Below are 14,402 nucleotides of genomic sequence, written 5' to 3'. Positions count from 1 at the left end.
AAGCTTCAACACCAAAGCTGCAACACCAAAGCTTCACCCACAAAGCTTCAATACAAAAGCTTCAACACAAAAGCTTCACCTACAAAGCATCACCCATTAAAACAAAAAAAGAAAAAAAAAAAAAGAAAGAAAGAAAGAAATGAGCCTAGGCCTCCCCTTCTTTAGGCCTAACAACTTTCATACCAAATATATATGAATGAGGAATTATGGGCAACCACTTAGAAAGGAAAATGGTGAAGTTTTGTTTGGAAAATTGCCTACTAGGAAGAGACCTCCCTCGTCAACTCTCTCGACCGAAGACTTGGAGGACTCCTACCATATACCACTACATCTTGGTACTCAGAAATTTCGCGACTATTCAGTGCCTTGGATTTTTCAAGTCCCCAACCGAGAAGTTTTCCTCACTCAAGAAATTAAGGGCGCACTACTTCAACCTACAAGGTCTACCCACGAAGTTTCAACATGCAAACTTCAACAAAATAAAAAATCCAGGCTTGGCATCATTGCTCTAATTGAAGAGATCGAGAAGCCTCAACAACCATTTGCCAACACCGTTGTCGAAGAACAAAGCTTCGCCATACCACATCTATTACTTTGTTAAACAGTAAAAGTATCCCATATCATCAGGATCGAACATACTCCAGGTTTGACGAACTTGTTTTGACCTTCAAATTCTGGAGTTAGCTTGCTCCTTTGGAGGAAACCAGAAAACCCTCCAGCCCAGTTCAAGAATACACCTGTGGAAATTCAAGTACAACAAAGCACATGTCAATTCGTCCGTCTTCTCCAAAAACAAGAATACCTCATATCATCTCTTCTCCCTGTTTCTTCTCTTTATCCTTGTTGCTGAATGAGAGACAGGGAGAATAAGTACAATCAGCCGGAACCCAAGATTAACTTACCGATCTGAGACTGATTACTTGGAACCCTGATTGCTTACCTTGCATGTCACCTCCTTCGGCAGATCTCCTCGCTTAGAGACTTGGGGGACTCCTACTATATGGTTTGTATCGCACTTGACCAAACCCGAAACTACAAGTAAGCTTTAAATGAAAATGATACATTACCTTGTGCGTTAACGCCAACTAAAGATACCACTCCTGGATGAAAGAAAAGTAATTCCAAGAGAAGATGCCACATCGACTTACAGGACAGAGAAGGCAAGTGAAGGCGACACCACACTTCGGTACTTGGAAGTTTTGTGATTACTCAATGACTTGGATCTTGCAAGTCCCCAACCGAGGAGCTTCCCTCACTCGAGAACTTAGGGGAGCATTGTTTGTACCATACTTGACCAATCCCGAAACTACTAAGCACCGGTCAACAACATACCGTCAAGGACCCACAAGACTTTTCCTCCAACCAGGAGGCCAATCACAACACGACATATGTCGGTATCAAAATCCAATCACAGCGCAACACGTGTCGATATTAGAGGCCAATCACAGCGCGACACGTGTCAATATCAGAGGCCAATCACAACGCAACACGTGTCAATGTCAGAACAAAGCTAGAAACTCTCTTCTATAAAAGGCGATCATTCTCCCATAATAATCCCCAATGTTATTGTGGACATCGAAATTTCGGTGAAGTGAATGTTGACCAATAATTAAAATTTCAACGCTCACGTGTCACATAAATTTTACATGTAGCGTGTGACTCAACGAAAAATTGAAATAAATTGGAAAAGTCATCAAATAGGACACGTGTCATTACCTGGCAGAAATGATTTATTTCATCTGATTATTTAAATCCAAAAATTAAGTTTTGGAATTCTATAAATAGGAAGCCAATGCATTCATTTTAGGAGGAAGGAAGAAAGGAAGGAGAAAGAAAGGAAGAAAGAAAGAAAGAAGGGAATTTACATCACACCAAAACCTTGAAGCCTCGAAACTCTAAAGCTCTCAAGCAAATCCCGAAGGATCAAGAAAACATTCTTCGTTCTTCGTCAAATCCTCCTTCAAGGTCAAGCCCCAACAGCCCTTGAAGAACTTCCACCGACTCAAGATCAAGCCTCGACGGCCCCTTGAAGAAAGTGTTCATCATTCATCATCCGTTCATCCTAAGATCAAGCCCCAACGGCCCTTTGGATCAACAACCTCAACAAATTCACACATCCAATCGTTCTTCAAGATTAAGCCCAAAAGCCTTGAAGATCCGTTCATCATCCGTTCATTCAAGATCAAGCCCAAAAGCCCTTGAAGAAATCCACACAACCATTATTCAAGATCAAGCCCCGACGGCCCTTGAAGAAAGTGTTCATCGTTCATCATCCGTTCATCATCCGTTCATTCAAGATCAAGCCCAAAAGCCCTTGAAGAAATCCACACAACCATTATTCAAGATCAAGCCCCGACGGCCCTTGAAGAAAGTGTTCATCGTTCATCATCCGTTCATTCAAGATCAAGCCCAAAAGCCCTTGAAGAAATCCACACAACCATTATTCAAGATCAAGCCCCGACGGCCCTTGAAGAAAGTGTTCATCATCCGTTCATCCTTAGATCAAGCCCCAACGGCCCTTTGGATCAACAGCTCATCCACAAACCTACCCCTACGAAGATAGAATCAGAGGATCAAATTACAAAGAGATTGTAACCCAAAAATCATTAACACAAAAATATATATTTTGTACACGGTATTCTTGTTTCTTGTTTCAGGAATTTTTCGTGTTTACAGTTATTTGTACTAAATTATTCACTAGAACTCACTAAAAAAGAGCTTGAACCTATGTATTTGTAAACCCTTCACAACTAATGAGAACTCATCTACTCCGTGGACGTAGCCAGTCTGGGTGAATCACGTACATCTTGTGTTATTTGCTTCCCTGTCTCTATTCATTTACATATTTATCCACACTAATGACCATAGCAATCTAACGAAGGTCACAAACTTGACACTTTTTGTTGTACCAAAGTCCTCGCCAATTTTATGCATCAACAAGAATCAACTTAGAAAGTTAGTCACAAGCGTTACATTGAGACGGTTAATGAAAGTCAACGTTCATGCCTCAAGGACAATTTGGAAATTTCATACATTAAATAATATAAAATACAAAAAATTTAGGATGGGGTATCACATCAAAGCCCTCCGATTAACAAAATCCCCAAATTACTGAAAAAATCTCAGCCCTCTCAATTCCAAGACCGAAGCCTTATTCTCCGATTTTCAAAATGCTAACCTCTCAATTAGCTTCTCGATGATGACTCCAGCGATGGTAGTGTCACTAAGACCTCTACTGACACATCGATTTTTCGACATGCGGGCTCAAGAATTCAAGTTGAATAAACAATTCTTAAATTGAAAAGCTGTGCAAATTGTACTGAACCAGAAATAAAAAAGCTTTGCATATAATGCGTGAGGAAGAGCGAAATGAATATGCCATCAAACTCTGTAGACGACACAAACAAGGCTGTTGGAGTTATTGAGAAGGTTAATTTTGGGAACAAGTTAGTCGAAATTGTCAACGATGCAGATAAAATAGTAATTTGAGCAGAGAGCAACAACTCTAATGCTTAAACCCCGTAGAAAGTGGGAGAAATCTAAGCAAACAAAGCTAAAGGCCATTTCCTGTTAGTATTGCTTAATACCAAGGTTCTGCTCCGGATTAGATAACACCCTTTAGTGAGATGCAGAGGGACTGCTAGTCGAGGCAAGTCTCATTTAAGTTAATACTTTGTTGCTCCAAACACAGGACTATAGTCCTAGTAAGTCTTGTTCTCCAAACACGGGACTAAGGATGTGTAACAAACAGGCCTTATTGCACTAGATTATTTCAGATTAGACTAGCTTCAATGACTAAACTGAATTGTCTTGGCATTGACTAAGTTGGCTTGGTTTGGCATGGACTAAAAAGTACTAAAATTGTGAAACGTTTAATGCAGTGCTAGACTAACTAGCACTAAATTTTTATTTTTTATTTTTAATTATGAAAACTTCCACTTTCTTGTGTAAAAAACTAAAATGCACTCTATAAATAAGAACAAAAGAAAAAAATCAGATCTTATGCTAAATACCAAAGAGCCAAAGTTAAGAATTTTCAATCTTAGAAATCACATTTTCTTAGCAACCAGGCAGATTAACATGAAAAATAATAAAATAAACAAAACCAGAAACCTAACGTAAAAGAAAGAAAGAAAGAAAGAACGAAAGACTAGAAAAGAAGAAACCTTGGGAGGTGGTGACGTGAGAAATTCTTCAACCGTCTTCGAATGCTTGCACTCTACAATTCAAAAAATTGGAGTTCTCTCAGTTTGCCTCTTAGTTTTCCCTTTACCCATCTCAAGCAGTGGCATTCTCTCTGTTTCCCCCTCTTTCAACTCCCAAAAACCTCACGGTACACTAATCAAACTAGTTTTCGGTGATTTTTGAAGGGAAAGAAGCATATTGGTAATATTGTTGCATGCCCATTTCGAGATCATACACTTGCTTGACGCGAACAACGTTTTGGTGTTTTGTCCTATAGAGCATGCCAAAAGTTGTTGGTCTCAAAATTGGCCCCAGGCACAGGTTGAGGATTTGGGGATCTCTTAAGTCATTTCCAACCGAAAAGGGGTCAAATGGCCATGTTTAACCCTATAACCTTGCAATAAATTATTTTTTAATGAACAGTGCTATACCATACTTTACACCATCTCCAACCTAGGGGGCCAAAGGGCCATATGGCAAAACATAGCCCTTTGACAAAAAATCCATCTCCAATCGAATGGGGCTTGTTGAACTGGCACGCGTAGTTGTGCTTGTTGATTCTCCATGAGTTTAATGAAGAGCAAGCATGTTGGGTATTCGGATTCGGATTTGGTTGTGGTTGAGGGATTTCTAAATGTCTGGGGCTTCGATGTGCTTCCTTTTGTTGGAATATGATTATGATAACATGATTTTCACAATATGTGTAATCATGTGTGAAGGTACATTATAATATTGGTGTACTAATATACATATGATTGTATTGAAATTAGTTAATTAATTAATCAAAGAAATAATATAATTATTTAATTAATTAATTAATTCTAAAATGATATGAACAGTTGTATTTCAACGTGAAAAGTTATAACTTCCCCTGAAAAATACAACTCCTCCAGAAAGGTTACTTCCATCTCTATATATTTTTCAAATTCTTTTCTATCAGATTCATTCAATTCCATACTCACTCGATATTCATATCCTTCAAACCATATTGTTATGATTGATAGTCTAAGCAACATCTGTTTCTGATCCTGTGAACTGCCTAATGTCCATCATTGCTATCAAAGCCAAGTTTTTTTTCATGAATCATAACAATTTGCGCGTCTCAAATTACATTTGAGGCTTCCTCTTCATCAAGTAATGAATCCAACAACGTTCTTACTAAGTTTCAACTTGACAAGGAATTAGGGAAGAGGACGTTGGTGGACAAGAAAAATATTGAACCGATTTTGATCGAAAGTTCAAAATTGGCATCTAAGAATTTTCCTGCATAATCCAAAACTCACAAAAATACCCAATCGTTCAAACATTATAGCATGTTCAAAATCCTATCCTACAACTCGTTTGAACCCAAGCCTGAATTAACCCAACAATTTGAACTATTTTCCCATACACCATTTCATTCGGTAGAGAACAAAACTGAATATGCCATTGAATCATTTCAGCGTTCAAATTCACTAAGTTCACTCCCCGAATATATTTACCATTATCAGAATATGAACGAATTACATCCAAGGGGTTTATTCAGTCCTATTAGAACCTCTGAAAACCCATTGCAATCGGCATTGCTGGCTGCAAAAACCGAATCTGCACAAGAATTTGAAACTACAAGTGTGTTAGACGAAGTCAAGCTCAAGCTGTTCTTGTTAACCCAAGTATTGGAAGAAGGACAGCAGGCCAAACTGTACAGACAGCACAGCAAGCATTTGCTGACTCATGAACAGCAGGAAGGAATGTGCAGGTGCATGTGTGCTGTCCGAAGTATTCCCATGAGTGCTTGGTATTCCCATGCGTGCTTGGTTACTGCTAAAGCTGCTGTCAGAAGACAGCAGATGGTGCTGCTGCATGTGTGTGTAGTTTAATATGTAAAGGTGTATCATAGTGCTGAGGCATGGGTGTACATGCTGTCACCTAGTAATTTAATATGTAAAGTTGTTGATGTGATGTACATATAAAAGCCTTCCCGTAAGGCTTGGAAAGTGTGAGATTTTGAAGTAATATAATTAAGATCAGAAACTCTTTCATGGTATTGAGCCTCTCATTGTCTAACGACTAGATCCTGTTTGTTTGTTTTTTTTTTTCCCACGCTTCAATGACTGAAAACAATGTCAGTTCTTCCACCAACCCACCTACCACCAATCAGTTTCATCCGTTTTCCACTATTGTTAATATCAAGCTTGACAGAACCAACTACCCACTGTGGTTGGCTCAAATTCTCCCAATTCTCAAAAGTAGAGATCTGATGGGGTATGTTGATGGTACTTTGGTGTGCCCTCCAAAAAAACTTGCCTGGTGCTACCACTGTCAATCCTGCATACAGTGCGTGGATTCAACAAGATCAAATGATCTTGAGTTGGATAAATGGCTCCTTGACAGCGTCTGTTTTAGCTACTGTGGCAAGCAAGAGAACTGCGCGTGCCACTTGGGAAGCTTTAGAGCAAAGGTATGCCTCCACTTCTCAGAACAGAATTTTGTTCCTGCGGAATGAGTTGCTGCAGACAAAAAAAGGTAATCTTTCTGTTGCGGATTACCTGGATCGCATGAATGCGATTGCTGATAATCTTGCTCTCGCGGGTCAATCGGTCAGTGATGATGAACTCGTGCAGATTGTGTTGAACAATCTAGGACCTGCATTTGAGATGACAGTAAGTGCTGCTCAAGCTAGGGATACCCCGATCACCTATCCCACCCTTGAGGCACTTCTGTTGACAACTGAACGACGAATGGTGGATCAGAATAATTCCTTGGCTGCACCTGCACCTGTCAACGCCTTCGTTGCCACTAGAGGACGTGGTGGTGGACGATCGCGTAGGAATGGAAGAGGAATGTCTTCCTTCACCCGTGCTTCTCTGTCAAATCAGCGTGGCAACAATCCCCGCAATCCCACCAATCAGCGCAACCAGCAGTTTAATGGTGAGAAATCCTCGTTTTCTGGTGAGCGTATTATTTGCCAAATATGTGGCAAACCAGGTCATTTTGCGCTTGATTGCTTCCAAAGGATGAATTCTGCTTATGAAGGTCGGATTCCTGCTCACAAACTCACAGCCATGTCCTCCTCGCCTATTACTCTCAACAAGCAATCCAATGGTACCTGGCTGTTAGACAGTGGTGCGAATGCACATGTCACTCCTGACCTTCAAAATTTGGTTAATCCCAAAGAGTACACTGGTAATGAAACTATTGGAGGTGTAGGTAATGATTCTGGCATTCCTATTTCTCATTTTGGTTTCCAACAACTAAATACTAAAGCTTGTTCTTTTGATTTGAATGATGTTCTTCACTGCCCAACTGCTTCTCAAAACATCATATCTGCTCATAGGTTTACTTTAGACAACAATTGCTACCTGCTAATCTTCCCATATTTTTTTCTTGTTAAGGACCTCAAGACTCGGAAGACGCTTTTCCGAGGGAGATGTGAGAATGGGTTATACCCATTTCCAAATGGCAGTGGACGGTTCCAGTCTTCAATGTCAGCCTTGGTAGGGGTACGGTGTTCAGTGCAAAAATGGCATGCTAGACTTGGTCATCCTGCCAACTCAATAATTAAGTTTTTAATTTCCAATAAACTAGTACCACTTCATGGTCCTCCTCATGTAAGCTTTTGTGAGTCATGTCCCTTAGGAAAGAGTAAAAAGTTACCTTTCAATTTGTCCGAGTCTGTTTCTACGTCTCCATTGGAACTTTTGCACTCTGATGTCTGGTCTTCTCCCGTTATTTCTAATGAAAATTTTCGTTACTATGTATTGTTTGTGGATGACTACTCTAGGTATTCTTGGATTTTTCCCATGAAAAATAAAAGTGAAGTTTTTGAGATATTTGTAAAATTTAAAGCCACTGTCGAGAACATGTTTAATCTTGCCATTAAAACCTTTCAATGTGATGAAGGGGGGGAATATAAAAGTCGTGCTTTTCAACAGTTTCTTTCTGACAGTGGGATTTCACAACGTTTTTCCTGCCCCAAACATCCTGAACAAAATGGACTTGCAGAAAGGAAACATCGCCATATTGTTGAAACCAGTATAGTTATGCTTTCTCAATCTCACGTTCCTAATCAGTTTTGGTTTGATGCTTGTTCTACCGCTACGTACCTGATAAATCGCATGCCAACAAAACTTTTATCCAATATGTCACCTTATGAGAAGTTGTTTAAAAGAGTTCCAAAGTATGACATGTTGAAAGTGTTTGGTTGTCGATGTTTTCCATGGTTAGTCCCATACACACAACATAAACTGCAACCAAAATCAAAAGCTTGTGTTTTCTTAGGTTATTCACTGAATCACCAAGGCTACAAATGTTTGGAATTGTCCACAAGACGAATTTACTTGTCTCGCCATGTCCTATTCGATGAGGACTCTTTCCCTTTTAAGGGACTCACATCTACCTCAGAAAATGTCGTCGATTCAGGTACATTTAACTCTCCCGTGGTATTATTTAATTTTGATGATATTAGCACGTCTCCTTTATCTCACTCACCTAATGTACCTGCTATTCCTCTCCGTCAAAATTGTCCTTCTAATGAAATTCTTTCCTTACCCTCCACTGCACCGTCTGAACCTGTCCCCAATCCTTCAATTGACTCATCCAGTCCACCCTCTACTACACTCGTGTCAGCCTTACCTCTGTCATCACCCATACCTTCACATGAACAAGCTGTGGTATCCATGGAATCAGTACAAGTGCTGTCAGAAAATAATGACCATCGAATGACTACACGATCAAAGTCTGGCATCCAAAAACCTAACCCTAAATATGCTATGCATGTAACTGTTGATCAGTTTCCAATTGAACCGACTTGTTTCAGTCAAGCTGTCAAGTCTCAGGAATGGAGAAATGCCATGGTACAGGAATTTAATGCGCTACAACGATGTGGCACGTGGAGTTTGGTCCCGTTTCATCCAAAGATGAATTTGCTCCCAAATAAATGGGTGTTCAAATTGAAAAGACATGCAGATGGAACAATTGAGCGCTACAAGGCTCGCCTTGTCGCAAATGGTTTTCATCAGAAGGCTGGTGTGGATTATAATGAGACCTTTAGTCCTGTGGTTAAACACAGCACCATTAGGCTTGTTTTAAGTCTTGCAGTTTCCAAAGGTTGGCAAGTTAGGCAGCTTGACGTCCAAAATGCGTTTCTGCATGGTTTCTTGAACGAAGAAGTTTACATGCGTCAACCGTCGGGTTTTGTTGATCAACAGTTACCCAATCATGTTTGTAAACTTCAACGGAGCATTTACGGTCTTAAACAAGCTCCGAGGGCATGGTTTCAGAGGTTTTCAGATTTCCTGCTTCAACTTGGTTTTCAGGAATCAACTTGTGATTATAGTTTGTTTGTGTTCAACCAAAAAGGGGTATATCTTATCCTGCTCATCTACGTGGATGATATTCTGATTACTGGCAACAGTTCTTCTCACATCATTCAGTTAATTCAAAAGCTGGGTACTTTGTTTTCCATGAAGGATTTGGGACTACTTAATTATTTTTTGGGTGTAGAGGTTAAGTACGATGGAAATCGAATGCATTTGTGCCAATCCAAGTATGCTCTTGACTTATTGTCACACACACATTTCACTGATGCCAAACCGATTTCTACACCCATGTCTTCTGGTCAAAAACTCAGTGCATATGTTGGAGATCCGTTTGATAAACCAGAAATGTATCGTAGTGTTGTCGGTGCTCTACAATACTTAACGATAACTCGTCCCGATTTATCTTATGCAGTTAACCAAGTATGCCAGTTTATGCATGCTCCAACAACTCTTCACTGGATGGCAGTCAAACGGATTCTACGATACTTGAAGACGACGCATAGTCATGGTCTCCTTTACAAGCCAGGTACTACTCATCTTTCTGCTTTTTCAGATGCGGACTATGCTGGGAATCCGGATACTCGGCATTCCACTGGGGGGTTTTGTATTTATCTTGGTTCAAATCTGGTTTCATGGAGTTCAAAAAAACATAAAACTGTTTCTCGATCGAGTGCTGAGGCCGAGTATAGGCAACTTGCCTACACCGCAGCTGAGCTTTCGTGGTTGAGGTCTTTATTTCGGGACTTGCAGTTACATCTTACTCGACCTCAAATATGGTGTGACAATGTGTCTTCAATTGCTCTTGCTTCCAATCCAGTGTTCCATTCTAGAACCAAACATTTAGAGGTTGATTATCACTATGTCAGGGAGAAAGTGGTTCGTGGTGAACTGTTGGTTAATTATATTTGTTCACAAGATCAGCTTGCAGATTTATTTACCAAAGGTCTGTCTTCGTCTCGATTCAATTTGTTGGTGTCCAAGCTTCCAGTTGCTCCTCAACCTGTTAGCTTGCGGGGGGGGGGGGGGGGGTGTTAGACGAAGTCAAGCTCAAGCTGTTCTTGTTAACCCAAGTATTGGAAGAAGGACAGCAGGCCAAACTGTACAGACAGCACAGCAAGCATTTGCTAACTCATGAACAGCAGGAAGGAATGTGCAGGTGCATGTGTGCTGTCCGAAGTATTCCCATGCGTGCTTGGTTACTGCTAAAGCTGCTGTCAGAAGACAGCAGATGGTGCTGCTGCATGTGTGTGTAGTTTAATATGTAAAGGTGTATAGATAGTGCTGAGGCATGGGTGTACATGCTGTCACCTAGTAATTTAATATGTAAAGTTGTTGATGTGATGTACATATAAAAGCCTTCCCGTAAGGCTTGGAAAGTGTGAGATTTTGAAGTAATATAATTAAGATCAGAAACTCTTTCAAAGTGTTGATTGATTTCCTACACTTTGGTCACCAAGCCCAAGGGATTTGCCTGCACCATCAAGTCTGGTTCAAAGTTGCTCTCAGATTACTACAAATCCAAATTTGAACTCGCGACTTTCAGCTCAATAAATAAGCCCTTCATACCCTCTGCCTCCGCTGTGGTTTCGCCTTCCGCCGTGGACTAGCCGTAGCATCCCACCGACTCATAACACTCAGCAGCGTGGTCGTGTTCTCCCACCGTGGTCACGTCCTCTAGCCACGGTCTCGTGCTCTCATGGTAATAAACCATGCTGACAACACCGTTATCCTCCAAGAAGAATTGTCTCTATCGTTCGAGATTATCCGCAAGGCTGGGGACAGTAGAGAGAGGAACCTGTTTTTTCCCATAGGAAGTGCTTCGAAAATAAAGACGAAGAAGGGAATTGCTTTGAAAATAAAAAAAGAAGCATTTGTTTTTGGGGAGGCTTCACGTGGGAAACAAATAAAATATAGGAGATTTTTTGGTACTGAGCACTCTGATAGTGCACATGAAAAAGCAAAGTGCAACAATAGAGATTGGTGTCCATCACAAAGTCGAGTCAATAGATTCTTTGAAGTGTCAATAGATTCTTTGAAGTGGGCTCTTCCTCTAGGCAAAATTTGGGACAACTACAATTGGAACCCTTTCCAACTCGTTTGGGTGTTATGATCAAACCAAAGGTTTTATTTATCCCGTTCACCCTAATAATTTTACGCATAAGGTTGATTTGTGGAATACTTTGAATAACAGTCACAATGACCAAAAGTGGAAGCAAAGATTTAAGTTTAGGAATCCAAGAGTTAGAGTGCTTAATCATTTGGATCAATATAATACTCGTTACGGTTTTATATATCTTGATTTGGCACAAAGAGAAATTTCAACTGCAAGAAATTTAAGGGGACCAAGGCCACTGAGAATTGAAAGAGAATCCACTAGACGAGAATATGATGCTTTTGTGCACAAAAATAGAGAAAGAATTGATCATGTTTGGCCAAGTAGACAAGCAAGAAATCCACGAGCCTTCTATCGACGTGATCACCTAAACAAGTACTCGTCTTTCACTTATCTTTTAACCCATGATAAGATTTGTACACTATCAAGGACGATAAACCCCTTGGTCCCTCTCAAGTTTATAATAAATGGGTGGAAGATAATGAGTTGGCTAAGACCATAATTCTCCATTACAAGGAAGATAAATTAATACCTCTCTATGAAGAATATGATTCGGCCAAAGAAATCATGGATATACTTGAAAAGAAATATGGCCTTAATTCTCAAACGTACATTCAGTTATTGCTTGAGAAATACAATGGGATAAAAATGGAGGAAACTAATTCTATGGTCGATCATATTACTAAAATGGAGGTAATGGCAAAACACTTTGCTAATGCTGGCCATCCAGTTTCCAATAAAATGCAAGTTAGTGTTCTTCTTGGTAGCCTCTCAAATTCTTGGGAAAATGCAGTTACTTCCATGATTTATAGTCAAGTGGAATTAATGATGGATACATTGCCTGCAATGTTGGCTATTGAAGAAGTTCGTACAAGTTATAGGAAAAAGGAAATTGGACAAGGTAAAGCAAACCTCCTCATAGCGTGTTACACACCAAATTCGAAAATAATGATGATAATCGAATTAGGACATGAATAGTATCTTAAGAGAAAAAAAATTGAAATATTACAACAAAAGTACGATGAAACTAGAGCCATCTAAAAGTTCATTTAGATCTGTTTATTTAATACATCTTGAGTTTAAGAGTTCCACTCTAAGATACTAAGACACTTTATTTTAATTACAACTAGGAATCAACACACATATGATATGACTATTCATTTAGATACAGGTCATCATCATGTTCCTCCATACTGGTACCTACAATAGCTAATAGGGTGTGAGCATTTCATGCCCAGTAGGAACCATATACCCTTCAAGTTCATTTATCATAGTTAATCAAAGTGCCATGCATCAAACAATACGATAAAATACAAATGATATGACAAAGAAGTACCCATGAACTCACTCCCTTCTAATCCTGCTAACTTATATTTATGGCATCCAAACCCCAACGTCCCATACCATGCTTATACCACCTGGTTCCAAACACCATAGAATATAAGTTAACTCTCATTCCTCCCTTAACCCCGAATTTTATTAGTAGTTTCAGTTTCATTAATATGGGCCCTTCCCTTGACGCCCAACTATATGTTCAAGCCCTTCCCCCAACGCTTGAACATATATATATAATTTTCCAACATTTGTTTAACCAAAACTTTACACAACCCAAAACTTGACTCTATTTCATGTAATGCAACCTGAGCATTTCAATTTCACAGATACAATTGCAAACCTCAACATATTTAATCCAGCAATTTTACATAGCTCAACCATTCATCAAAACATAACAATATTTAACATAGTCAATATATAAAATACATCGGAAAAGAAACTATCAACCCATAACACAACCATGACAATCAAATGATTCAATTTCATCCAAAAATTTTATTACTATTGTAGTAGATATAATTACTAATATCACAAAGATTAAACATGATATAGACCTATCATCGGGAAATAGAGCCCCTACCTCGAGTCCAACTAACTAGAATACCTCTCTAAGCCTCTGAAGTGTTCGGAGTCACTCCCAAGCCTAAAATCACATAAATAATAATAAAAGTTAGCATAAAATTGGAATGAAGATTCAATTTCAGGCTATCAAAAGTTTACCCAAATATACCCTCGTCACAACCTCGTGATGAACCAAGCTTAAGTCCTATATTGTGACCCCATTTTCATCCCTCAAAACTCCATGGAAAAGGATGAAATTACTTGGATTTTTAACAAACCTAGTTTCTAATCTAATAAGAGTTTCTCAAAATAGATTTAAGAGAAGAAAATAATCAAGCTCCAAAGTTAAGTTCACAAATAGTTTTTCTGCAGAAAATCTGCAGATTTCCAGATTTTTTTTCACATTTTCAAATCATATTTTTCCATAGAAGATCTCAACCAAAATCGGTGAAATAAATTGGGCTTTGTCCTTATCATGTCTAATTTCAAATATATAAGAAGACTTTCTAAAAAGGTGTAATGGATTGAAAGAAAATAAGAGCCAAAGTGGCTCACGAACTGCAGTTTTCTAGAAATCAAAGTTGTAGTGGTAAGAAAATAGAAAATTAACTAATTTGAGCTAACCTTTTGTACCAATTGAAGAACACACCAGGCACCTTCTCAACTCCCCTCTTTCCGTTTCCTACTTTTCCCTTTCCAAAACCTCTCGCTTTCCTTTAGTTCTTCGGTGAGAGTTAGAAATACTCTCTCTAACCCCATCATTGCATTCTCTATTTTAGAATGCTTATTCACCCCTCTAGACTACCCACATCACCCCTAAAATTAATGAACAAAATCAGATTCCCATGGCTCCCCACCATGTGATGATTGGGAAGAAGAATAAGAGTTTAGGATGTCTACAAGTTAGC

This window comes from Pyrus communis, chromosome 9 (genome assembly GCF_963583255.1).
Source record: "Pyrus communis chromosome 9, drPyrComm1.1, whole genome shotgun sequence".
NCBI lineage: Eukaryota > Viridiplantae > Streptophyta > Magnoliopsida > Rosales > Rosaceae > Pyrus > Pyrus communis.
The sequence above is the reverse complement of the archived record's forward strand: the minus strand, read 5'-3'. Positions refer to the sequence as shown.